The sequence below is a fragment of the Phascolarctos cinereus genome, unplaced genomic scaffold (genome assembly GCF_003287225.1).
Source record: "Phascolarctos cinereus isolate Bilbo 61053 unplaced genomic scaffold, phaCin_HiC Scaffold_726;HRSCAF=1367, whole genome shotgun sequence".
In the NCBI taxonomy this organism is placed as follows: domain Eukaryota; kingdom Metazoa; phylum Chordata; class Mammalia; order Diprotodontia; family Phascolarctidae; genus Phascolarctos; species Phascolarctos cinereus.
In genome coordinates, this window is record NW_027556098.1 from 11,287,485 (window position 1) to 11,314,210 (window position 26,726).

A 26,726-nucleotide genomic window follows, 5' to 3' on the forward strand; every position below is an offset into this window, starting at 1 on the left:
GCACTAGGGATACAGAGAAAGTCAAAAGACAGAGCCTGTCGTCAAGGAGCTCCTAGTTTAATGGGGGAGACAACATGGGAACAACTATACACGCACACTGACACACACACATATGCATATATGTGTGTGTGTTTATATAAAAAAAAATTTCCTCCCCCTTTCCTCTCCCAACCTTTGATGTTTCCACCAAGGTTACTATCAACAGGAAAAGTGTTAGTTTTGGAGTGAGAAAGATCTGTTGTTGAAATCCCACCTATCAAATACCCACTAACCATGTAACCACAAACAGAAACACACATACACACACATACCTCTTTAAAGCCTATCATATGAGATATATATATATATATATATGTACATGTATATGTATATATATATATGTACATGTATATGTATATATATATATATATATATATATATATATACTTAATAAATATTTAGATTATTTTTAAAAAGATTGCTGATGGAGCCAGAGAGGTTTTCTGAATCATTCTGGTGCATCTGGCTGGCAGGAGTCCAAGGTCTCCAGAGCACTCAACCTGGAACCCTGTCCTAGCACAAAGATCGTGAGGAGAGGAGAGAAGGGGAGCTCTAGTCCCACCCTGCTCTGCACCGTCCAGTCCTGCCCCAGCCCAGGTTCATGCTCTTGTCCTCCCCCACCCGGGATCCCCAAGGGTGCCCTCTCCCCTCCACTTGTATCCTCACTCTTCTGGCAACAATACAGAGGAAATCATGGGGCCAGGCCAGGACCATACACCACCTTGGTGGGTCATGGTAGGGCCAGAGATCAATGTCTCCTTTCTGGCACTGACTAAGAGGTGGGGGCTGAGAGCAGCTGTGCCAACAGCTCCGGGGCTCATGGATGCCTGGCTGGTGGCCACTCTTCTTCGCTGCTCTCTAGGTAGCGGGGTTGGCGAGCAACTCACTAGTCATCTACTAGTGATCTCTAAGCACAAGTAGATGAGGACCATTACAAACTTCTACATCGCCAACTTGACAGCCACAGACATCATCATGCTGGTATGCTGCATGCCCTCCCCAGCTATGTTCTATCCCTTTCCCAGCTGGGTCGTTGGAGAGTTCATGTTCAAGTTCGTCAGATACGTCTAGCAGGTGTCTGTCCAGGCCACCTGTGTCACCTTGATAGCCATGAGTGTGGACAGCTAGCACATCACCATGTTTCCCCTGCACTCCCTACGCTACCATGTCCTCCAGCTGGCCCAGTGCCCAGGCTTGGGTCCTTCCTGGTATCCATTTGTGTGCCCAGGTCCACCTGCCTCACTGAGGGCTACTTGTTTAGGACACAGATCTTGCTGCATAGAGATGTTCCCATCTGTGACCTATAAGTGAACCTTCATCTTGTACAACTTTCTGGCTGTCTACCTTCTGCTAATTCCATGTCTGCTATGCCGCCATGCTGTACCAGATGGGAGGGCTCATTGTTGAGCCAGTGGCTGAAAATAACTATTAGATACAGCCACTAGTAGAATGTTTGGAGGCCATGGAGGCTAAGGTGTCCTACCTGGTGGCTGCTACTGTGCTAGGACCCCATCCAGCACTACATCCTCCTTTAGACCTTTAGCCCTGGCTTCCAAAGCTGCTTTGCTGCCTAGAGGGTAAAGGTCTGGGCATGCTACATGTCTCACAGCAACTCTTCCCTCAGACCTGTGCTTTAAGCCTTCCTGGGAACCATCTTCGGCAAGGCCTTCCATAAGGTCTGTCCTTTGCTGGGCATGTGGGCAATGCCAACCTCCACACCGTGCTACATTTCATGTCCTTTGGGCCCCCAGCTTTGCTCTCCCAGCCCCAGCTGTAGGGAGAGGCCCCCTACCCCAGTGGTCCAGTGAGGCCCTACGGTCCACTGGCATTGCTTTGGAGAAGGACAGCCCCATCCTGGAACCAATCCCTCGCTCACTACGGAGTCCTTAAGCCTCTTGACTGTTAGACTGCCTGCCAGAGGCCATGGAACAGACAGCCAAGCTTCTTGACTTCAAAGAGTTCCCGGTCTAGTAGGAGAGACAAGATGCATTTGTCTGTATATATAATGTATACAGGATAAATTGGAGATAACCAATAGAGGGAAGGCACTGACATTAAAGAGAACCAGGAAAGGTTTGTTGTAAAAGCTGGATTTTAGCTGAGACTTGAAACCTACATAAGCTGATACACTTACTAGCTATGTGACCCTGGGCCATCATTTAGACCTCTGTTTAACTCATCTGTAAAATGGGGATAATATATCTATCTCCCAGGATTGTGATGAGGATCAAATGAGATAATAATTGTAAAACACTTAGCACAGTGCCTGGCACATAGTAAGTGACATAGAATGACTACTCCACTGACTGGGGAGTCATGGACCTCAGTTGAAATCTCAGCTCTGTTACTTTCTACCTGTGTGACCTTAAGCAAATCTCTTTCCCTCTCTTTTGTTGTTCGGTCCTGCCCAACTCTTCATGAGCTCATTTGGAGTTTTCTTGGCAATGGTACTAGAGTGGTTTGCCATTTCCTTCTCCAGAGAAAATTGAGTCAGAGTTAAGTGACTTGCCCAGAGTCACACAACTAATAAGCATCTGGGGCTGCATCTGAACACAGGTTCTCAACTCCAGGCCCAGCACTCTATCCACTCCACACCTAGCTGCCCTTTTCCCTCCCTAGACCTTGTCTATAACACAGTAGGGCTTGGTTTAGATGACCTCTAGTCTCCTCCAGGCCTAAGTCTTATGATCCTTCTTATGACCCATACAACAGGTTCTTTGCAACAATACATAAATTTTTAAGTTAGTACCTAACAATACGTCAGCAATGGGCTTTTTTGTGTTGTTCAGTCATTTCCGTTTTGTCCAACTCTTCATGACCCCATTTGGGGTTTTCTTGGCAAAGATACTAGGGTGGTTTGCCATTTCCTTCTGCAGCTCATTTTACAGATGTGGAAATGGAGGCAAAGAATTAACTGACTTGCCCAGGGTCACACAGCTAGTAAATATCTGAGGTCAGATTTAAACTCAGGTCTTTCTGACCCTGGGCACACAGTGCTCTATCTACTATGTCACCTCACTACCTTCTAATAGTTTTTTTAATAGTCACAAAGACATCAGAGTGCCAGAGTTCTGATCAGCAAATAGACAAATTGAACCAGTTGTTTGCAGTCAAATTATTTGGTTTTTTTTCTATAACCACATCAAATTGAGTAGTTGGCTCTCCTATATGCTGCTTCCCTATCAACTAGCTTAACTATGGGCAGTCTCTTCCAGTATGAGGCCCCAGGGACCTATTGGAATTTAACACCCCTCAGTGGAAGCAATGTAGATTAAAGTATGAGAAGTAATTTTCATATTTTCCCTATGAGCTCTCTCATCCCTATTGCGTCCCAAATTCTCAACCCTCTTTTTTCCCCTTCTAATTCTTTACTGATTCCTTACTGTAACCATTTCCAGTAGAAATTTTGCAAGCCAAACTAATTTGAGCTGCTCACATCTTTACATTTCACAGTAAAGAAAATTTCCCATCTGAGCAGTACAACTGTCTGTGCTGGGGAAATCTTCCATCCTTCTACAAGATAATGAATGTCCCCCAGATCTACAGTCTCTCTCTGCCCATTTTTGTGGCCTGTTTTATTTCCCCCTCTGTGGCAGTCCTCCACCTGCTAGTCATTGTACCTTGGGGACCCAAAGAGGATTTTCTGTGCAATATTCCTGTATCTGTTGCACATACATTCTCCCTTTAACGTCTCTGTTATTTTATTTTAGGCAATCCTTCGATTTCTTTGACCTTTGCTTTTATTAACAATGGGAAGCTTTCTGCTGTGCAGGCTATATTTCTCTGCTTTCCTTTCATCACGGGCGCTTTCCCTGTGCCTCTGTGTGTGCAAAACATACACATAAATATTAGGAGTGGTCAGTGTATACATAAATCTCAGTATCATGGACTTTTATAGTTGGAAAAGATATTAATAACCATCTAGTCCAACCTATACACCCCAAACTAGACCCAATACAACATAAATAGGCATCTAACCACTGGCTAAAGACTTCCAATGAGCAGGAAACACACTATATCTTTAAGGAGCCCACTCCACCTTCAGATAACTCTTATTCTTAGGAAGTTTTCCCTGTTATCCAGTCTAACTTTACATCTTTGCAACTTTCACCCAATAGCTTCTGGCTTGGTCCTTTGATGCCAATGAAAACGAGTCTACTCCATCTTTCCCATTACAACCTGCAAATTCTTAAAGTTGACGGTCATGAACTATCACATCACCCCTTTCCCCCTCTCCCAGTTTTCACTTCTCTGGGCTTATCACACCTATTTCATCCAACCCGCACTCACAGGCCAAACTCAAGGCCCTTCACAACATAATTGTCTTCTTCTGAAAGCTCTCCAGCTAATCAGCATCATAGGACCATCGATATATAACAGGAAGAAACCTCAGAGGCCCACTATTTCAACTCCCTCATTTAACAAATGAGAAAAGCCAAGGCCCAGAGAACTTCAGTAACACACAGTTACTAAGAATAAAAGTCAGTATTAGAATCAAGGTCCTTTGACCCCAGAGCCATCTTTCCACTGTAGCTCCCCGGTTCTTGCTAAGCTTTGGCATCCACGTCTGAACACAATACTTCAGATGTTTTCTGGCCAGGGCAGAGTGCCACGAGACCGCCATTTCCTTACTTCTAGAAGTTATGCTTTTCTAATTATAGCCAGAGATCTCATCAGCTTTGTTTTTGTTTCATTTTTGCTTTTTTGCTCATTAAACTATATTGTTGCTGCTGTTGTTTATCCTTCGTTTTCAAAGAAATCCAATGACATCACAGGCATGGCCTTGACTTGCTCACAAATTGGATTTAAGCAAGGCAGGGTTTACGAAGTTTTCAGCCTCACTCTCGCTTCATGAAAATGTTAGTATATAAATTCCTTGAGGACAGAACAGTTTGTCTTCTTTTTTGTGAGGCAACTGGAGTTAAGTGATTTGCCCAAGGTAACACAGCTAGTGAATGTTCTGTGTCTGAGGCTGGATTTGAACTCAGGTCCTCCTGACTCCAGGGCTGGTGCTCTATCCACTGTGCCACCTAGCTGCCCCAGTCTCCTTTTGCACTGATTGTATGCTAATGTCTAGCATAAAATAAGAGCTTGATAAATATTTGCTGAGTAATTGGCTGCCATGACAGACTGTTGACTTATATTGAACTTCCAGGGACTTTAAATCCAATGTAAGTAAGGAGACAGGAAGAGGGCACCCAGCTGGCCCTGATGAAGTTAAGTCAATTGATCCAGATGAGTTATATCTTTAGCCACTGAAAGGACCAGCAGCTGGGACTGAGGAGTCACTCTCAGTGACACTAGAAATCAGATCATGGAGAGTACAAAAAAAGTGCCATAGGACTGGCTGAGGGCAAACGTCCCCATTTTTGGAAAAAAGGCAGAGGGAGTATCTGCATCCTTTAGTGTGGAGGGCTTGATTGATTTCTGGCAGAATTCTTTAGGTCAATGAAAATCTACAATTCCTTTTTTTATACAAACTGTTATATAACCATGCATCTCACTTCTTGTACTTGGGAAGTTGATTTCTTGAACACAAGTGGGAAACTTTGCATCGATTACTATTAAATGTCATCCTATGAAATTCAGGCCAGTTTTATAATCATTTGGATCTTTTGGGAACTTGAATTTAACCCTCTTTAACCATTTTGGGGGCAACTAGCTGGCCAGCAGATGCAGTGCAGAGCTTGGAGTGAGGAAGACTCATCTTCCTGAGTTCAAATCTGGCCTCTGACACTTACTAGCTGTGTGACTCTGGACAAGTCACTTCACCCTGTTTGCCTCAGTTTGCTCATCTGTCAAATGAGCTGGAGAAGGAAATGGCAAACCACTCCAGTATCTCTGCCAAGAAAACCCCAAATGGGTCACAAAGAGTCGGACACAACTGAACCAAAAAAGTCTATCTTCTCCACAAAAATACTCTGTTAAAATCTAGGTAACTTTTTTCTATAGCATTACTCTGATCTATCAGTTGAATAATAATTTTTAAAAAGGAAATACCAAAGGACTGGTACAACATTTAATGCAGCCATGTGTCTCTTTCTAGATGTTCCATAATCATCTCTTCAATTATCCCTTCGAGAATTCTGCCAGAAATCAATCAAGCCCTCCACAGTAAAGGATGCAGACACTCCCTCTGCCTTTTTTCCAAAAATGGGGACGTTTGCCCTCAGCCAGTCCTATGGCACTTTTTTTGTACTCTCCATGATCTGATTTCTAGTGTCACTGAGAGTGACTCCTCAGTCCCAGCTGCTGGTCCTTTCAGTGGCTAAAGATATAACTCATCTGGATCAATTGACTTAACTTCATCAGGGCCAGCTGGGTGCCCTCTTCCTGTCTCCTTACATTGGATTTAAAGTCCCTATTAGCTATTTTTGTTCTGGCCTTTCAAGTCTGAAAATGTGGAAACAGAAGCAAAATTAGACATTTAATGATTCTTTCTTCTCTACATTGTCACTTATCATCAGTAGCTACATGATGCAGTGGATAGAGCACTGGGTCTAGCGTCAGGAAGACCTGAGTTCAAATCCAGCTTTAGACACTTACTAGCTATGTTACCTTGAGCAAATCACTTGACCTCTTTGCTTCAGTTTTCCTCACCTGTAAAATGAGGATAATTTAACATCTACCTCAGGATTGTTGTGAATATCGAATGAGGTAATAGTCATAAAGTGCTTAGCACAGTGCCTGGCACACTGTAGATACTATATAAATGTTAGCTATTATTATTACTATTCCAGCCACCCTAAGAATCCTCATCTATATGTCAGAGGCAAAACTTGAACCCAGACCTTTTCAACTCTGGTTCTCTGTCCACTATGCCTGGCTTCTTCCTCATATAATACATATGTAGAACAAACACGCATACCATGTGACAAGTGCATGAGACAAGGAAAAGCAAAGAGCTATAGGAGATCCAAAAGAGACTCATTTTGCTCAGCTTCGAGAGGGAATTTCATTTTCTTTATTTTCTCAGCCAAAGACAAGGTTTATTAGAACATCTGTCATATTGGCCAGACTCTTAAGGAGTTAAGATTAGTGAACCAGTGGCTAGATTATAAGAATCTGAGCATGAGGCTAGATTTCAGGAATCTGAACCTCTTTTTTTTTTTTTCGTGAGGCAATCTGGGTTAAGTGACTTGCCCAGGGTCAGTGTCTGAGGCCAGATTTGAACTCCAGGTCCTCCTGACTCCAAGGTCAGAGCTCTATCCACTGCGCCACCTAGCTGCCCCAGGAATTTCATTTTCACTGAGCATTAAAGGATGATAGAATTTTAGCAAATGAAGAAGATGGGATAATCATGCCAGGAATAGGAATACTACTAGTACAATAGCAGCATAGGACAGGACCAAAACATGGAGTGGTCAGTAGTACATTTTAATGGGGCCACAGGCAGCTAAATGGCAGCATGAATAAAGCAGTGTACCTGTAGTCAGAAAGACCAAATTTGGTTTCAGATACTTATTAGCTGTGTGACCCTTGGCAAGTCACTTAACCTGCCTGCCTCAGTCTCCTCAACCATAAAATGAGCATAATAATAGCACCTACCACCCAGAATTGTTATGAGGATCAAACCAGATATCTGAAAAGCACTTAGCACAGTGCCTGGCATACAGTAGACACGTCTACATGAAAGGGAATGATATGACAAAACACCGGAAAGGAAAGAAAAAGCCATCAAACTCCCAAGTGTACTTATTAAGGTGCTCCAAGTGCATCCTGGAAACTATAGGAAATTGGTCCCTGTTTTTGAAGTGAAAGGAAATGAGACAGAGAGAGAAAGAGTCTCTAATCATAGTGCCCAGAATAGGCAGGCATTAAGGCTTCTGGAAGTGGTGACAGCAGGCTAAATCCCACCCCTCCAGATCCCAATAAACCATCCCTAAGGCAGAGAGAGAGGGAGGTGGTGGGGAAAGGGAGCTATCAACAAACCCAGAGGCATGTGCACCCAGCTATTCTTGGAAGATCTAACTGAAGGCAGCTAACAGCTATCTGCCTCCTCCTCTGCTTTGAAAACAGCTGTACAGCAAGGCAGATCTTGGTGATTTGGGTTGACGGTTGAAAGGGTTTACATTTCTGCACAATTTCGATCTTATATACTATGTAATACTCATACCATAAAGTTTACTTGAGAGGAAAGATCTGTATCTTTGGAATTTACTTCTTGTCGAACCAAATCTAATCTAAGCCTATTTATACAGAGAGCAGGGTTTAAGGTATATCTTTGTTGAATCAGGATGCTTCTTGATTTGTATAGGACCATCATCTGGGAGAACCACAGATTATTCATCTAAATCTAGTTTATCCCTGATTTATGTTCTCTTAACCAGATGCCCAGGGGTTTCAATAATGAAATATAAGTCAAGCCATAAATTTGGAAAAAGCAAAAAGCAACTGCAAAGTAGTATCATAAGAAAACCAGTTTAAATTTTTGCTCAAAAACATTTTTTTCAATTTTACCCCAAAAGTTCTTTTCTGTGTAAGACCAGTTCGGTCCATTTAGCTGAGGCAGTTTGTAATTGAAGTTGCTATCCCAAGTAGTTGCTACAGAGTTGTCAGAGGAACTTAGCTACCAGGAGCTGGTGAGTAATTTTCCTACTATTTGATGCAAATAGATATGGAAGTTTTTGCCATAGAAAGCTAATAAGAGGGTACTAATTAAGAAAAGTGCAAAGTTAGTTCTATTGAAATGGGAAAGATAGAGACACAAATACTCAGTCACTCTTATAACACCATATTAATGATGGGTAGCTTACTTTTTTCCCTTCTGCCACAAATAAAGGAAACAGGAACTCTCCATAGTGTGACATATAAAAAGTTTGAGAGACATAATTTCTGGCTAATTAATCATTTTAGTAATTATGGCTAGTGAATAATTAATAAAAGGATTTATCATCTGACCAACTCTCATAAACCAAAGGCAGATCATGGCAGCCTATTGATCCTTGTATGCCCTTGGAAGAGTGGGTGTGTCTGATAGATGGCAATTGACTCTGATTGGTTAACAATTTATGAGAAGAATGAATATTATAATGAGAGGTGAACCTATTTTAATGGGGGAGAGTGACTTTGATTATGCCGCTTTTGCTCCCAGACCACCCCCAACCCCTGGAAATCTAGACAAAGTATGTACAACTCCCCCCTATATCAGATTGCACACTGTCTTGGGTATAGAGGCAGGAAGGGAGGGGGAGAAAAATTAAAACTCAAAAGTTTATGAAAGTGATTGCTGAAAACTAAAAATTAATTAATTAATTTTTTAAAAAAGATTTTGGACTATCTTGAGAAAAAGATATTTGCCAAGATTTTAAAGTAATGTTTGAAGCTACTTTCCAGTGGAGTAAATTTCCCAAATTAAAAAAGTTGTCATTTGATTTATTATTCATAACAAACTTGATATTTAATGGTAAATAACCAGTGTTCTTTATGCCTCCCTGATCACTAATTTGGCACCAAGCTGATGCTCCATGACATCATCTGAAGACAAAAACATGTGTATACCTCACTTCTAGCTGACTCTCCAACCTTTTGCTCATTCTCCCTGACGGTCTTCTCACCTTGGAAAAACTTGTGTCCTAAAGCCCCACTCTCATGCTTGGTGACTGCCTCCTCTCACCATTGTTTCTGTAGTGGGGCCCAGCCATGGTTAACTTCCCTTCCCACTGGATTTTCCAGTTGCTTCTCCTCCTCATCAACTGTCTTGTCCTTATGCAGGTACCATCTCCCCTGACTTTCCAGATACCCTTCATGTGTTGTCTTCTATTAGAGAGTCAGCACCTCTAGGGTGCTAGGCGGCACAGTGAATACAGTGCTGTGCCTGAAGTCAAGAAGACTCTTCTTTCTGAGCTCACATCTGGCCTCAGACACTTACCGTGTGACCCTGGGTAAGTCAGTTAACCCTGTTTGCTTCAGGTCCTCATTTGTAAAATGAGCTGCAGAAGGAAATGACAAATCACTCCAGTATCTCTGCCAAGAAAAGTCTAAATGGGGTCAGGCAGAGTTGGATATGACTGAAATGAGTTAGCAACAACAATAACCTGCAGGATGAGGACTCTTTTTTGCCAGCTTGCATTTTTATTCTTAGCACTTAGCACAGATCCTGGCACATAATAGGTGCTAAATAAATGCTCTGTCTATCCATCTATCATCTCTCTGTGTACATTTAATCCAACAAGCATTTATTAAACACCTAATATGTGCAAGATACAATGCTAGCTGCTGGAGAGTAAAAAACAAAAAGAAAAATTTATTTAATGTTAATGTTTCTTAAGACAAAAAATGAATGCTGAGATTACTACCTTTCAACAAGGTCTAAGATTTCATGGAATACATATAAAGCACTGTAGAATGAACTTTCTTTGGAAAATTTCACTCATCATTGCTAAAGATGTTACCAAAAAAGAAATCTGTAAAAATAAAATAGCTTTCTGAGAGGCATTAATCAATTCCCTTTGAATATGAATTAATTCCTCATGGTTTCATAAAGAGTTTGAAAATGAATGGAAACAATTATTCCCCACATATCTTTCTCAGGACTCTGATCCCTCCTTCCCCCACCTACGCCAATGGTTCTCTCATTGATTTCAAATGGCACTGAAAATAAGAGCAAAAGGACATGTGAGATCCAACCTTCCCTATGACTTTAATGAAGCATTTAATGAACCATTAGTTTATAGAAGGGAGCAGAGAAGTAACTGAAAATGACTATAACTTAGCTAAAATGGTAACTTTCTTCCTGATTGGCCGCCCAGAGATTTGCTTGCCACAAGGAAAGGAAACCCATGGGGTGGAGAGACTTTGCCTGCCCTACCTTAAGAATCAATGAATTTTCTTCTCTCTGTGACTCTGAAGAGAATTATCCTATTTCTCTTGAAAGAAAGAAAGAAAGAAAGAAAGAAAGAAAGAAAAAAAGAAAGAAAGAAAGAAAGAAAGAAAGAAAGGAAAGAAAAGAAAAGAAAATTTGTGATTGTTTACTATAACATCCTGGAAGAAAGCTATTGTAAAGATACAATGATATTTTGGGGAGAAAATATGAAAGAGCACTGACCTGGAAGTTAAAGGACCTGGATTCAAATCTCAGTTCTAATGCTTAATAATTTAATGACCTTGGCTACATAGCTTTATCTCCTTGAACCTCTGTTTCCTCATCTGCAGAGTGACAAGGTTGGACTGCAAGTCTTCCAAAGTCCCTTCTAGCTCTGAACTATAATCCCCTAGTATTAACATCAATAAAGCTTGGTACCAATGAGGACACATTGCCCTCAAAAATTTCTCCTCTCAGAGCCATTTTTGACACAGTGGATAGGGCTAGGGGGCACCGAGGACATAAAGTACTAGACTTGGAGTCAGGAAGATTGGAATACAATTCCAACATTAGTAACTTACTAGTGTGTAACCCTTGGGCAAATGTTTCACCTCTGTCTGCCTCAGTTTCCTTATCTGTAAAATGGAGATAATAATAGCACCTTCCTCCCAAGGTTGTTGTAAGGATAAAACAATATAAAATTAGTAAAATGCTTTGCAAATTTTAAAGCACTATATAAATGCTAGTAATGGTGGTGATGATGATGGTGTTATCATCATTGAATAACTTTGGTTTTGGAGGTTCTACCAACTTCTTTTTCTTAAAGCATGAGGGAGCAATGGTAGGGTATATCAAAATAAAAGGGCATAAAGTACAAGTATAAATAATGATTGTTGCTGTTGTGCCAGTCTTGTCTGATTCTTCTTGACCCCATTTAGGATTTCTTTGTCAGAGATACTGGAGTGATTTGCCATTTCCTTCTACAGCTCATTTTACAGATGAGGAAACTGAGGTAAAAAGGCTAAGTGACTTGCCCAGGGTCACACAGCTAGTAAGTGTCTGAGGCTAGATTTGAAATCAGGAAAATTAGTATTCCTGACTCCAGGCCCAGCGCTTTATCCAGTGCATCATCTTATTCAGGATTAATCACAAAAAGCTACTCTAAAAATACAAAACTTTCAAATGAGATAACATATGCAAAGCACTTTGTTGTATAAGCAGCAAATATTTCCTTATCATTGTTATTATTACTGTTAGCATTATTAAAGCTTGGTACTACTAAAACACATTGCAACCCTCTACAATGCAGCAGAAGGCTATGTCTTGTGACCCGGGTAGGCTGAGGGAGGAAAAGGAGGCAGTCAGCAACTAAGCGTTCCCAAGTTAAATACAATTAACATCAGAATGTAGACCCTGTCACCTTCTCCAGGCTCCTTCTGTTATGCTTCTAGGTAAAACACGAACACTGCTGACCCAATGGCCCTTCCTGATGTTTAAGTGTTAAGTTCTATTGATGGAGGCGGCCACTAAAGTTCATTGTTTATGTGCTTTGACTTGTACAAAAAGATGAGACTAAAGAAGAAGGCACTGAATGATTTGTTTCAGTTCCCCCACACCATTTAAAGTTGGCCTTGTTTCTCCCCGATTTGAGGGATATCCCTAGAACTCAAATATGGCAATGAATCTATATTCTCCCGAATGTGAGTATTCTCTCCAGAGATGCAGATTGTAACCTACCCATGCCTTCCCATCCATTCAGTGATTCTCTTGTCTATGTTCTCCCATGAGTTTGGCACAAAGTCCACCCAGCATTCTGATGATGGCGACTTTTCCCCTTACCTTTAAGCGCCTTATCCCGTTATGTCTTCATTTCTTTGTTTAATGCTTTACCAGGCTCCTTTGTGCTATGCTAATATAAGCTTACATTTTCTGTGGCACTATATTTCTGTAGCTTACATGTTGCTAAAAAAAAAAAGTGTGTCACATCTATGTATTTTTGTGGCTCATTCAGGCTGAAAATGAATATTGTTAGTTCGACTGTACCATTTTATTTTCTTTCCTCTCTCTAATCTGAGTGAATGAACCAGCTCTGACAAGCTTAGGATAAAATCAAACATGAAATGGTTTTTTGGGCACATTGCCTTCGCTTCAGTTAACAGTGACGAGCATTTCATATTTCTAAAGGTCAGAAATTTTCTGACCATTTGGAACAGAGAGAAATTTACCATAAATTCCTTCTTTGAAGTTCTTCACAGGTAGTTTCATGTTTCTAGAATCATTTAAGTTTAATTAAAAACAATAAGGAAAGGAGGGGAACAGAAATGAAAAAGGAAAGGCAATTGGAAAAGGAAAGAAATGCTCAAAGAATTTTTAAAAGGCTCCTAGAATTAAAGACATTTCCACCCTAAAGAAGAGTTCCAGGGACAGCTAGGTGGGGCAGTGGATAGAGCAGGGGCCCTGGAGTCAGGAGGAGCTGAGTTTAAATCTAGCCTCAGACACATAATACTTACTTGCTGTGTGACTCTGGGCAAGTCACTTAATCCCAATTGCCTCACCAAGAAAAAAAAAAGAGCTCTAAATAGCTTATAAAAAATGGAAATTCTTTACTTCTCTTTGACTCAATAGGTGTTCTAAAACTTTGACTCTGCCTTTCTTTGCTGCTATCTTTCTAGTTAGTTTGTTGGGGGGTTTTTGTTTGTTTGTTTGTTTAAATGGTTTGTTCTTCCATAAAGTGGTTTTCCCCTTTCATCTGCATTAGATTCCAATTCACACTTATGTTTGGTCCCCAGGATGTCCGTTACCCCCAGATGTAAGGTATTCTGTGGATCCACTCTCCTAAAGCTATATTGCTCACACTTGTTTTTTGTTCAGTTGCACCCAACTTTTCGTGATTTCATTTGGGATTTTCTTGGCAAAGATACTAAAGTTGTTTGCCATTTCCTTCTCCAGCTCGTTTTATAAATGAGAAAACTAAGGCAATGTTAAGTAATTTGCCCAGCTAGTATATGTCTGAGGATGGATTTGAACTCAGGTCTTCCTGACTCCAGGCCCCATGCTCTATCCACTATGCCATCTAGCTGCCCCAACACCTTTAACTGGTTTCAGTTGGTTTCAGTCACGTCTGACTCTTCATGACCCTTTTTGTTTTTGTTTTTTGGCAGAGATAGTAGAATGGTTTGCCATTTCCTTCTCCAGCTCATCTTACAGATGAAAACACTAAAGCAAATGGGTTTAAACGACTTGTCCAGGGTCACATAGCTAATAAGCATCTGAGGCTAGATTTGAACTCAGGTCTTCCTGACTCTAGGCTTGGTGCTGCTAATCCATCTAGCTATCTTCCGTACTAGAGCATTTACCTTTAAAAATTAGTCATTTCACACAATTAGCTCAAAGCAAAAGTATGTACTGAGGTGGCATAGTATGAACAACAGTGACAGAACATTCTCCCATAAACCTGGGGCACAGTCTTCTGCAACTACACATGGCATCAGTGGGAAGAATAGGTACACACTTGGAATACATTAGTAGAAAGGCACATGCCTTGGAAACGGAAGAAGCCAAAGCAACTTATTTGTCTGGCACAAGGGCCTCCCCACCCCACCCCCCCATCCTTTCTCTTGTATTTTCAGTGTCTATTTTTCTGATAGTCAGAGCTGGCTCTTTTCTCCACTTACAGAACTTACACTCCTCTGAGCTATCTCAAACCCAGACTGCTTGGCCTGCTCCCTGAGAAGTTCAACATCTACTACAAGGCGAGAAACTGTTATAGGACACCATGAACAATTCTGGGGAGAGTTCAAGGAGGAAAGGGCCTAAGGCCATTGGCTTGCCAGGATGATCCTACACTTTAGCCTCCTCGAAGGCAGTGGGTCTCAAACCCAACCACCTGAAGAAGTAGAACTGGGGAGGTTTCTGCTAGAATAAGGATTCCTGCTCTTTCTGGAAGAATCCAAGAGGAGACCAGTGGAAGGATAGCAGCTTAGCTAGCAATAGGCCTAGGGAGTCTAACAGAGTGACCCACTCAGCATAAATTGGCTTATACCTTGCCAATTGCCCAGCATAGGAACCATGCCCATTGGGGGGCATTCTGAGATCATGACTCCAGTCCTCTAGTAACGGAGGCCAGAGTTGGCTTGGCCACATGTGTTTCTTCAGTGTCAGCTCCAAGCATCTTCTCTAGCTCTGTCCCACACCTAGAACACTCTCCATCCTCCACTCTAAATAATGACCTCTCTGATTTCCTTTAATTCCCAACTAAAACGCCACCTTCTACAGGAAGCCTTTCCCAACCCCTCTTAACTCCAGTGCCTTTCCTCTCTTAATTATTTCCTCTTTATACTATATAGAATTTACTTTGTGTGTATGTGCATAAACGCATATATGTGTGTATGTATGTGTATACATACACACACATATATACTTACATTATACATTGTCACTCCCGTTAGATTGAAAGCTGCTTGAGGGCAGGGACTGTCTTTTTCCTCTTTTGATATCCCAGTGCTTAGTAGCATGCCTGGCTTATAGTAGGGACTTAATAAATGTTGATTCATTGATTATACCCACTCTTCCCATTAATTTTTATGTGTACCTAAGGAAGAGTAGATTCCAGATTCATTGGGGGGGGATGTTTCATAGCTGTTGTTCTTACAATAATATCTTAATATACGCCTTTCGTTTGAGCTAATAGTCTTCTCTGGCTGACTATTAAAGGTAAATACACTAGGTGGGATTCATGAATTATATAGTTTTAGGATTGTAGACCCATAGGACATATTGAATCCAAGGTAGATGGCCAGCTGAGGACCCAACCGATAAGTATCAGTTGAGGGGTTCCAAACAGGGAGGGTAACATCACAAAGATTCTTTCCAGAGTGTTTATAAACTAAGTAATCTTGAAATATCCATCATAGTAGTGGTAGGTATTTCTGATTTAGCTCCTCTGGAGCAAGTGGCAAGGCAAAATAAAAGCTCTGCATTAGCTCCGTATTATTTCAAACCCTATTTTTTTTAACCCTGGTGTTCTCAAGGTAATAGGAGGCCATAGAATTTCCTTTAAATAGTAGGTAAGCTACTTTTGTCTTTGTGTCCTATAGTACCTAGCACAGGGCCTTTTTCATAGTAGGTGTCCTTTCATAGTAAGTTTCCTTAATGAGGTAATGAGCATTTATTAAACACCTACTATGTGTCAGGCACTTTTCAAATATCATCTCACCTCACTTGATCTTCACAACAAACCTGGACAGTAGATGCCATCATTTTCCTCATTTTACAATTGAGGAAACTGAGGCAGACAGAAGTCAAGTGATTTGACCAGGGTCACAGAACTAATAAATGTCCAAGATCAAATTTGAACTCTAGTCTTCCTGACTCCAGGCCCAGTGGTCTATCCACTGTACCACCTTTACTTACAACTAGATTTTAATATACCTAATTTCTACTAGAAATCTAGGTGATTAGTTGTCTTATAGCTGCAAGCTCTCTCGTCATCCAATATTTTGTGATGTATGTTTTTCCACATGAATTATTTGCATATTTCCCTGTTATAGATTATCATCAACAAAGACTTCATTATATATAAAGGTTTAAAGAAGAAAGCAGAGGTAATAGATATTTTCAAAATACTTGAAATGAATGGATATTAAAGTTTTTTTAGTTTTCTATTGGGACAAGAGGGTTTGAGTGATTTTCTTTTATGATGTGTTACTCATTGTTTCTAATTACTGCACAAACACCCCCAGCAACTCAGCATGGCAAATAGTGAAAACAGCTATAAAATTGGTGGCTGTATTTTTTGAAAGGAAATTTAATCATAATAGACATTCAGTACTAAACATGTTATCCCTCAAGCCTTCCCAATATAATACATCAGACAAAATACATCAATTAAAATACTGTAACAAAACACAGAGGAAAAGTGGGAAAGGCAAAATTACCTACAATCCTTCAGAAGTGCTGCAAGCACTAGACATTACCCAGATGATTTCCCGTATGGTAAAAAAATTCACAAAGATTTAACATGCTTTACATCTGGAAAGCCCAAATCCAGAGGCTGATTAAGTGAGCTGAGGTTCTAGCTCTTTAAATAAAATGCCAGGTGTTTACCTAACAGATTGCTTAGAAGAGACATATAAAATTGGACCCCTAGAAATGAGAATGAAGGAGCTTGAATACCAAGTTTAAAAAAAAAGGTAAATCAAGAGTGAATTGGTGGCTAAAATACATGCGAATCTAATTATGATTTCTTATTGGGCACAACCATACATATGATACTCACTTGATGCTATTAAGTGCACCATAGGTTGGTGCTTGTACCAAGTAAAAAGAAAACACCTAACACTATTGCCCCATATGGAATGTTTATGATGTACTTTGAGAAAATCATCCAGCAAGCATTTATTAAAGGTCCAGTATGCACCAGGCACTGTGCAAATTTCTGGGGATACAACAATAAGCAAAACAAAAAAAAATCCTCTTCATGAGGATTCTAATGGAAGAAAAGATAATTCTGGAAAATTTTGACTGTGGCAAGATTCTCTTCTACTTTAAGAGAATTTTTTAAAAATTTCTCTATAGGGTAATTTAAGAGAAATTTAATCAAGTCATGATTAAGGCCCTTTTTCAAGTCTAATCTATTATCCTATGACCACTTCCAGGTGCTATCCCTACATACTTAGCACCCTCCTCCTCATTTTCCTACAATTTGTCACCATCACTACAAAAGTAGAATAGGGACTATAAAAGACTAATGGCCATCTAGCGCGCTTCCTTTATTTCAACGTCTAGCCAATGAAGACCTTGGAAAAAAATGAGAGCAAGATGTTACAAACAAAATGAATGATCTGAAGAGAAGATGGGTTGGTGAAGAGGACAACAGATTAACAAAATGTTCCCACTGGCAGCCTTGCAATGTCAGAGTGATCAGCCTATTGCGGTGAACATTTTTGTTCTTAACTAGGCCACTAGGAGGCGAAGTGGATAGAGCTGGAATCAGGAAGACCTGAGTTCAAATCCAGCCTCAGACATTTACTGGCTGTGTGTCTGGGCAAGTCACTTAGCTCTTCTGTTTGCCCCAACCATAAATTAGGATAATAACAGCATCTACCTCTCAGGGTTGTGGTGAGGATCAAATAAGATGATATTTGTAAAGCGCTTAGCACAGGGCCTAGCTCAAAATAGGTTTTATATAAATGCTATTATTACATTATTATTACTAGGCTGGTTTCTGGAAATCAGACACAGTCTTTCCAACATGAAACAACTTGCCAGAGCTTGCCTTTCACTGGCATAGCTGTTAAAAATCCATCTGGGTCAGATCCAGACCATAATAATCTAAACCTAGCAAGATTTTTGTGGTGCATCAAATAACATCACAAAAAACGAAATTGATTATATTTTAACAGAGAGGAAATGCCTGGCTACCAATGTGGTAGTCATTTCTGAATCAGCCGTCTGTGTATAGTTAGACCACCAACTGAGGAAAGCAAAGATCAAATCAATACCAAATCATGTGATGCAGCAGAGGAAACTGCTGAATTTGGAGTAAGAAGACACAAGTTTAAATCCCAGCTCTCCCTGTTTATTTCCTCATCAGTAAAAATGGGGAATTGGACTAGATGACTTTGGGGATCCCTTCCTGGACTAAATCTAGTATTTTGTGAAACCCCACAATATTTCTTTTGTTCACTAAAATAAGTTAAATTATATAAAGTTTAATTAATTAATTTAACAGCTTCTTTTCTCAAGCAAAATTTGTTGTTATTCAGTCTAGCCCAACTCTGTGACCCTGTTTGGGGTTTTCTTGGCAGAGATACTGGAGTAGCTTGTCATTTCCTTCTCCAGATCATTTTACAGATGAGGAAACTGAGGCAAACAGGGTGCAGCAACTTGCCCAGGATCACACTTGACTGGTTGCTGGAAATCAGACATAGTCTTTCACACCAAGTCAAAGCTCTTACATCCAAAGCTAGTCAGTGTCTGAAGCCATATTTAAACTCATAAAGATGAGTCTTCCTGACTCCAGGCTCAGAATTCCATCCAGTGTGAGACCTTTGTTGTTCTTTTTCATTCAGTCCTGTCCAACTCTTTGTGATATCTTTTAGGGCTTCCTTGGCAAAGATTCTGAAGTGGTTTGTCATTTCCTTTTCTAGCTCATATTACAGGAGGAAACTGAGACAAATAGGGTTAAATGACTTGCCCAGGGTCACCCAGCTAGTAAGTGTCTGAGGGCCAGATTTGAAATCCAGAAGAGGAGTCTTCAGACTCCAGGCCTGATGCTCTGTTCCACTGTTCCACCAGGCTGCCCCCAAAATTACTAAGGTGTTTGATTCTTTAATTGCTCCACTCTTCCTTCCCAGAGTATGCAGAAATAGGGACTGGACTTGTAATTTCATTGGTATAGGGTACTCTCAGATAAAGAAATCCCCTGCTCCAATGCAGGTTAGCACCTTCTCCACACATTATAATCTCAGAAAGCTTCTTCCAGTAACTGAAGGGTTAAAGGATTGGTCCAGGGTCACAAAAGCAGGACTTGAACTAATGACTGCAAGACCAGCTCTCATTAACTCTACTCTGCCTCCTCTCACATATAACATGTATCTGAAGAAAATGTGGTTGAATTATAGGAGATGACATTGAAAAGGCTAAAGAAATAAAAATAGCTAAACCTTAGCCTGGTTGTCTTTTAATACGGTGGCAGTTATTTAAATAACAAAAGTAGTCATGTTTGCATCTACCTATGTCAATGATGTCACAATATCCCCAGCCCCTAGAGCAGTGCCTTGCACCAAATAAATGCTTAAAAATTGAATTGGATCTATAAGGGATGGGATTTTTGATCATTGGCATAGTCAATCTGGCCAGCCATGTGGAAATCAGACTTTATTACAAATAGAGGCTCTCAAAATGACAAAATTACTAATGAATTAAATTGCTGTATTATAGACACAGACTCAATACGATGTCTCAAACTTCAGACAAATTCCCTGTTGACTACTAACCAGAACACTATTTAGTTCCAAAATTAAGTCTAAGCTATTTTTGAGGGGCAAGTGGAAAAAGGAGGACTGAGATTTTTCTTTTGCTCAAAGGACGGGGCATAGTTGTGTTTTAATATCTTAGAATCTTATAGGCCAAAGATACTGATGTTAAGACAATCCTTACTCTTTTACTTTTCTCTTTATGAAATTTAGCTTCCTTTGAACAAGGGCTTCTTAGAATGCTTGGAATAATATCTTTTCAGGAAACAGAAAAAAAAAAAAGAAAAGGGGAGGAGATGGAGCCAAGATGGTGGAATAAAGGCAGGGACTCACTTGAATTCTCCCACAAACCCCTCCAAATGCCTTTAAAAATGACTCTAAACAAATTCTAGAGCAGCAGAACCCACAAAAAGATGGAATGAAAACAATTTCTAGCTCAAGACAACTTGGAAGATCCACAGAAAGGTCTTTTACACGAGGATGAGAGAGGAACACAGTCCAGCTCAGGCCATACCAGTGCAGTCCAGGCCCTAGCAGCCCAGAACAGGTCTCAGGGTGACTTACTCACTGGCAGTAGTGGTGGTTTCCAGACCTCTCGGCCCACAGGCAACTTGGAAAGTCAGCAGGAAAGGTCTGTCACACCTGGGTGAGAGTGGAGCACAGTCCAGCACAGGCCGCGCCAGCACAGCCCAGGCCTCAGCAAAGCAGGAGGAGGTCTTGGGAGTTATTGAATCAGTGGTTGCAGGCAGTGGCTGCTTCTGGACCTCTCAGCCCACAGAAGGTAAGGGGGTAAACAACTGGTCAGAAGGAGATGACAGAGATCTTTTTGCTAGCACTGTGGCAGAACTCTGTTGCTTTGCCCATACTCAGATCCGGGCTCCTGAATGGCAGTTCCAGGGCAAGGAGGAGCACTAGCATAGCAGAGCTTGTGGCCACAGTGGAGGGAGGACACTCCTCACAGTTCTGGAGAGTGCTTTTGGTTGCTCACAGACCAGAGCACAGGCCAGGTGAGGAGTAAACACCTCCCCTTAGATCATACTACCTTGGAAGAACTGAAAACTTATAGGTCCCTAGAAGTATCTCTGAAAACAGCTGCACAAAACCCCTGAAGCTTGAAACAGTGTACCCTCTACCGAGGAAGCAGAACCTTACTTAACAGTTAAAAGTCAACTAATAGGCTGGGAAAATTGAGCAAACAATAGAAAAAAAAACTCTGACTATTGAAAATTACTGTGGTAACAAGGAAGATTACATGATTACACTCAGAAGAAGACAACAAAGTCAAACCTCCTACATCCAAATCCTCCAAGTAAAATATGAATTGGTCAAAGGCCATGAAAGAGCTCAAAAAGGATTTTCAGAATCAAGAGTGGTAGAGGAAAAATTGGGAAAAGAAATGAGCATGATGCTGGAAAATAATGAAAAAAAGTCAACAGCTGGGTAAAGGAGACACAAAAAAATACTGAAGAAAATAACACCTTAAAAAAGAGACTATGACAAATGGTAAAAAGGGGTCCAAAAAAGCCAATGAGGTAAAGAATGCCTTAAAAATGCAGAATTGGCCAAATGGAAAAGAAGATCCAAAGGCTCACTGAAGAAAATAATTCCTTAAAATTAGAATGGAGCAAATGAAAGCTAATGACTCTATGAGAAATCAATAATTTATAAAACAAAACCAAAAGAATGAAAAAGTAGAAGACAATGTGAAATATCTCAATGGAAAAACAACTGACCTGGAAAATAGATCCAGGAGAGATAATTTAAAAATTATTGGACTACCTGAAAGCCATGATCAAAAAAAGAGCCTAGACATAATCTTTCAAGAAATTATCAAGGAAAACTGCCCTGAAATGTAGAACCAGAGAGTAAAATAGAAATGGAAAGAATCCACCAATCACCTCCTGAAAGAAATCCCAAAATGAATACTGCCAGAAATATTATAGTCAAATTCCAGAGTTCCCAGGTCAAGGCTAAAATATTGGAAACAGATAGAAAGAAATCATTTGAGCCACAGTGAGGATAACACAAGATTTAGCAGCTTCTTCATTAAAGAATCAGAGGACTTGGAATATGATATTCTGGAGGGCAAAGGAGTTAGGATTACAACAAAGAATTACCTACCCAGAAAAACTGAGTATAATCTGTCAGGGGGGAAAAAATTAACATCCAATGAGATAGAGGACTTTCAAGCATTCTTGATGAAAAGACCAGAGCTGAATAGAAAATTTGACTTTCAAATTTAAGACTCAAGAGAAGCATAAAAAGGTAAACAGGAAATAGAAATCGTAAGGGACTTAATAAGGTAAAACTGTCTACATTCCTACATGGGAAGATGATATTTGTAACTCATAAGACCTTTGTCATTATTAGTTAGAAGGAGTATATATATAGACAGAGGGCACAGGTGTGAGTTGAATATGAAGGGATGATATCTAAAAAAAGGAAATTAAGAGGTGAGAGAAGAACATACTGGGAGAAAGAGAAAAGGACAGGTAGAATGGGGTAAGTCATCTTGCATAAAAGAGGAAAGAAAAGGCTTTCACAGTGGAGGGGAAGAGGAGGGAAGTGAGGTGCAGTGAGTGAACCTTACTTTCATCAGAACTGACTCAAAGAGGGAATAATATACACATGCATTTGAGTATGGAAATCTATCTTACCTTAGAGGAAAATAGGAGGCAAAGGGGATAAGAGAAGGCGGGTGGTGATACAAAGCAAAGCAGATTTAGGGAGGGGGTAGTCAGAAGCAAAAACTTTTGAGGAAGGACAGGGTGAAAGGAGAAAGAGAATAGAATAAATGGAAGGAATAGGATGGAGGGAAATACAGTTAGCAATAGTGACTGTGAAAAAAAATTGAAGCAAGTTTCTCTGATAAAGGTCTCATTTCTCAAACATATAGAGAACTGAGTCAAATTTATAAAAATAAGAACCATTCCCCAATTGATAAATGATCAAATGATACGATAATTTTAGATGAAGTAATCAAAGCTATCTATAGCCATATGAAAAAATACTCTAACTCATTACTGATTAGAGAAATGCAAATTAAAACAATTCTGAGGTACTACCTCATACCTATTAGATTGGCTAATAGGACAGAAAGGTAAATGACAAATGATGGAGGGGATTTGGGGAAAATGAAACTTTAATGCACTGTTGGCAGCGTCATGAACTGGTTCAACCAGTCTGTAGAACAATTTGGAACTATGCCCAAAGGGTTGTAAAACCATACACAGCAATACCACTACTAGGTCTGTATCTGAAAAGAAAGAAAAAAACAAAAAGGAAAAGAATCTATATGTACAACAATATTTATAGCAGCTCTTTTCTGAGGGCAAAGAATTAAAAGTTGAGAGGAAGCTCATCAATTGGGGAATGACTGAACAAGTTGTGGTATGTAATTATGATGGAATACTATTGTACTATAAGAAATGATAAGCAGGATGCTCTCAGAGAAACCTGGAAAGACTTATATAGGCTGATGCAAAGTGAAATGTACTGCGTACAAAGTAACAGTAACATGATCAGCTGTGAATGACTTAGCTATTCTCAGCAATACAACAATCCAAGATAACTCTGAAAAACTTACGAAAAATGCTATCCGTCCCCAGAGAAAGAACTGATGGTATCTGAATACAGATTGAAGCATGCTTTTTTTTTCTACTTTCTTTATTTACCCTTCCCTTCCTCTTATCCCCTTCCCCTTCTACTTTCCTGTAGGGTAATAAAGATTCCAATACCCAATTGAGTGTGTATGTTATTCCCTCTATTCTTATTTTTAATCTTATTCTTACAGTTGAGAGTAACGTTCACTCACTTCACCTCATATCCCCCCTCTTCCCTTCCACTGTAAAGAGGTTTTTTGTCTATAGGGTTTTTTTTTTATGTTTTGCATGACTACACATGTGTAACCTATTGTAACCTATGTGTAATCGAATTGCTTGCCTTCTCAATGGGGGGCGGGGAGGAAGGGAGAGAATTGGAACTCAAAGTTTTAAAAACAAATGTTAAAAATTGGGTTTTGCACGTTAACTGGGGAAAAATAAAATACTAAATAATCATTTTGAACTTAAAAAATGTTTGGAGTCATTAAAAAAAAGAAAAAGAAACGGTGGTAACATGAGATGCTTCTAAATAGCATCACCACAGTTATTTAAAATGTGAAAAATTATCTCAGTTATTTAGTGGTTTTGTCTCAAGTGATTAATCAGTTTAGGAAAAGTTGAACCTGGAAGCATAGTAGGCACTTTTTTTACTGGTATGATCTGAGATACAGTAAAAAAAAAAAAAAGCCTACACAGAAACATCCTTCCACTGCTCCACCATAGTATCTGAACAAGTCATGGGTATTTGATTGTGTCTGACCCTCACTCCCAGGTCATTTTTCCTTGCTTTGATTCAGTTCTCTGTTTCCTACCTAAATAGGCCTCTTCCCTATAAGGCAGATAGTATTTCCCAGTCTGAGGAAACTATATAATAACAGAGAACAGAATGTATGTAGCAAACGACACCATACAATTACTGAGTGCAGACAAAGATTAAATATTTTATGTTACCTGTGTATTAAAAGCATATTATGGATGTGGAGTGAGGATATGGTATCAGAATAGGGATGATGATGATGAACAAATAGCTAGAGTCAAGGAGGTTGTGAAGCTAGACCTCCCTGAAGATCATCCATCTCCATGGAGACAAGGGCAAATGGACTGTTATCTCAGCCTCCTTATATGGTTAAAGGCAGGTATGACTGACAGGTGGAGAGAGTATAGAGGGAGCCCAGATAAAGCAAGTAAGCCCTATGGGGAAAGTGCTCCCTTTCCTATGATGCCCTGTGCCCAGTGGGCGGGCATTAACTGGAGGAGAGCAAAGGCTCATTTTCCCATGATGCCTCATTGGGTGCAGGGCATCAGCAGTGGATGGAGAAGAGCAAAGACAGCTGATGGGGACATAAAAGAAGCTACTAATACAGAGACACAAAAGGTGCCTGAAAGTCCTGCTAACAACCAGGAATGTGGGGGTGATAAGGGAAGGAGCTGTCACACTAACGCTGAAGAACACCTGAGGAGAGCAGAAAATATAGAATCTGCAACTTCATTCAGGCGACAGAGGCTGGCAGGACCACAGCCCAGGTAAACCTGGTGTTTGGAGGCTTGAGGAAAGCAGGACCGGAGCTGCAAAGGGATTTAGAGAATACATACAGTCTTTTTCCATATTTCTCCAACTCTACCCATGATACCCTATTGTCACAAGTTGTGTTCCTTACTACTGGACTGGATTCAAATTTTATTCATGTCCTTCATTGCTTTGTAATAAATGTGATTTATGTTCAAGTTGAATTGTTTTGTAATTTTGGGGTGGGGGGATAGATTTGGTTGCTGGCACATCCTTAGTTATTTTGTAATTGATATGATTTATGTTCAAATTTTTTTGTTTGCTGTGTTAGGTGGAATAACTACTCAATAAATGAGCTAAATTCTGGATGGATCTTGGGGTGTATGGGGGGGGGAATCATCCGGCCAAGGGATGGCTTGGTGGAGAAGGTACTGTAGTACAAGAATCTGGGTCTGCTTTAAATTTTCCATTGCTTCTAATAGAGAACAGAAATTTCCATTATAATCCCTCTTATTGTTTCTCTTGTTCTTGATGGGGCACAGTATATTGTATAGTGGATCAGAAATTACTAATTTAGTCTCTGAACTTAAAGCATTTGGTAGAGACATTGGGAGAAACTTACAGACTTTTAAAATTTTTTTTATAGAGTGAGTTGGTCACTTCCCCGAAGTAACATTTCTGATGATTTAACTTTTTTATTTATTACCTTTTGAACAATGATCTCTCATTTGATACTTTATATAAGTCACAGGAGAAACCTGAAAGCATCAGGCTAAGAAGCACCTTTTTAAAACTCTCCAATTTCTATCCCCATTTTGCCTCAATTTTCACCTTTTCCTACTGCCCCAGAGCAATAGAAAGCCAGACAGGAAAATCAGACAAAAGGTATTAATAATAACATTTATATAGTGCTTACAATGTGCCAGTGCTATGCTAAGTGCTTTAAAATTATCTTATTTGATCCTCACAACAACCCTGGGAAGGTAAGTGCTAATTATTATCCCCATTTTACAGATGAAAAAAACTTGAGGCAACCTGAGGTTAATTAAGACTTGCTCAGCTATTCTGACTGATTCTAGGCCCAGGAGTCTTAAACACACTTGTACCTTATGACATTATAGATTGTGAGATTGAAAATATTTGGGGCTGTTATTTTTAAATGTGGGATTTCCTTAAATTTTAACTGTAAAAGCACAGTTTTGGCTGTTATTTTCTTTTTAAAGAAATTATCTAATTAAAGGCTACAATTTTATCACAATCACTTCTTGCATCCTTGGTTATTATATTCCTCTAATTCCACTTTATGCATTTCTAGGACTTCACGACACACAGATTTACATTATTTTGTGTTTTAAGTTTGCTTCTATTTCCAAGATGCTCACTTTGCGCAGATCATGATATGTTTGAACGCCTTCTTTAGTAAGTTGCTAATGTAGCAGGCACCCCAGAAATGTTGTGGGACCACCTTTCTTATCTTAAAAATAATGAAAGTCTTAGAAGATTTAAAAAACCCTCCTAAGTCATCTACTTTTCTTTCAGTCACAAACTTCTGGAATCATTTTGGGTCATCAGGTCACCTTTCCTACTCTGGAAAGTTGATACAGTCATAGAACAAATCTGTCTGTCAGTTCCTGTATTCTTCTAGCGACCCAAAACAGAACATGAGGAATCTGGCCTACAACCACTATAGGGACCCTGCCCATTGCCCATCTGCATTATCTGGTCAGGACATATAAAATGATAGAATAGCTGTTCAATGGATTTTGCTCCATCCAACTACATACCATATAGTCTAG

General features: G+C 40.0%; 1 pseudogene; it reads left to right on the top strand.

The window, feature by feature from the left end:
- The first annotated feature begins 732 nt into the window (after positions 1 to 732).
- Positions 733 to 1,816, top strand: LOC110221572 (G-protein coupled receptor 54-like; annotated as a pseudogene).
- Positions 1,817 to 26,726: the final 24,910 nt, after the last annotated feature.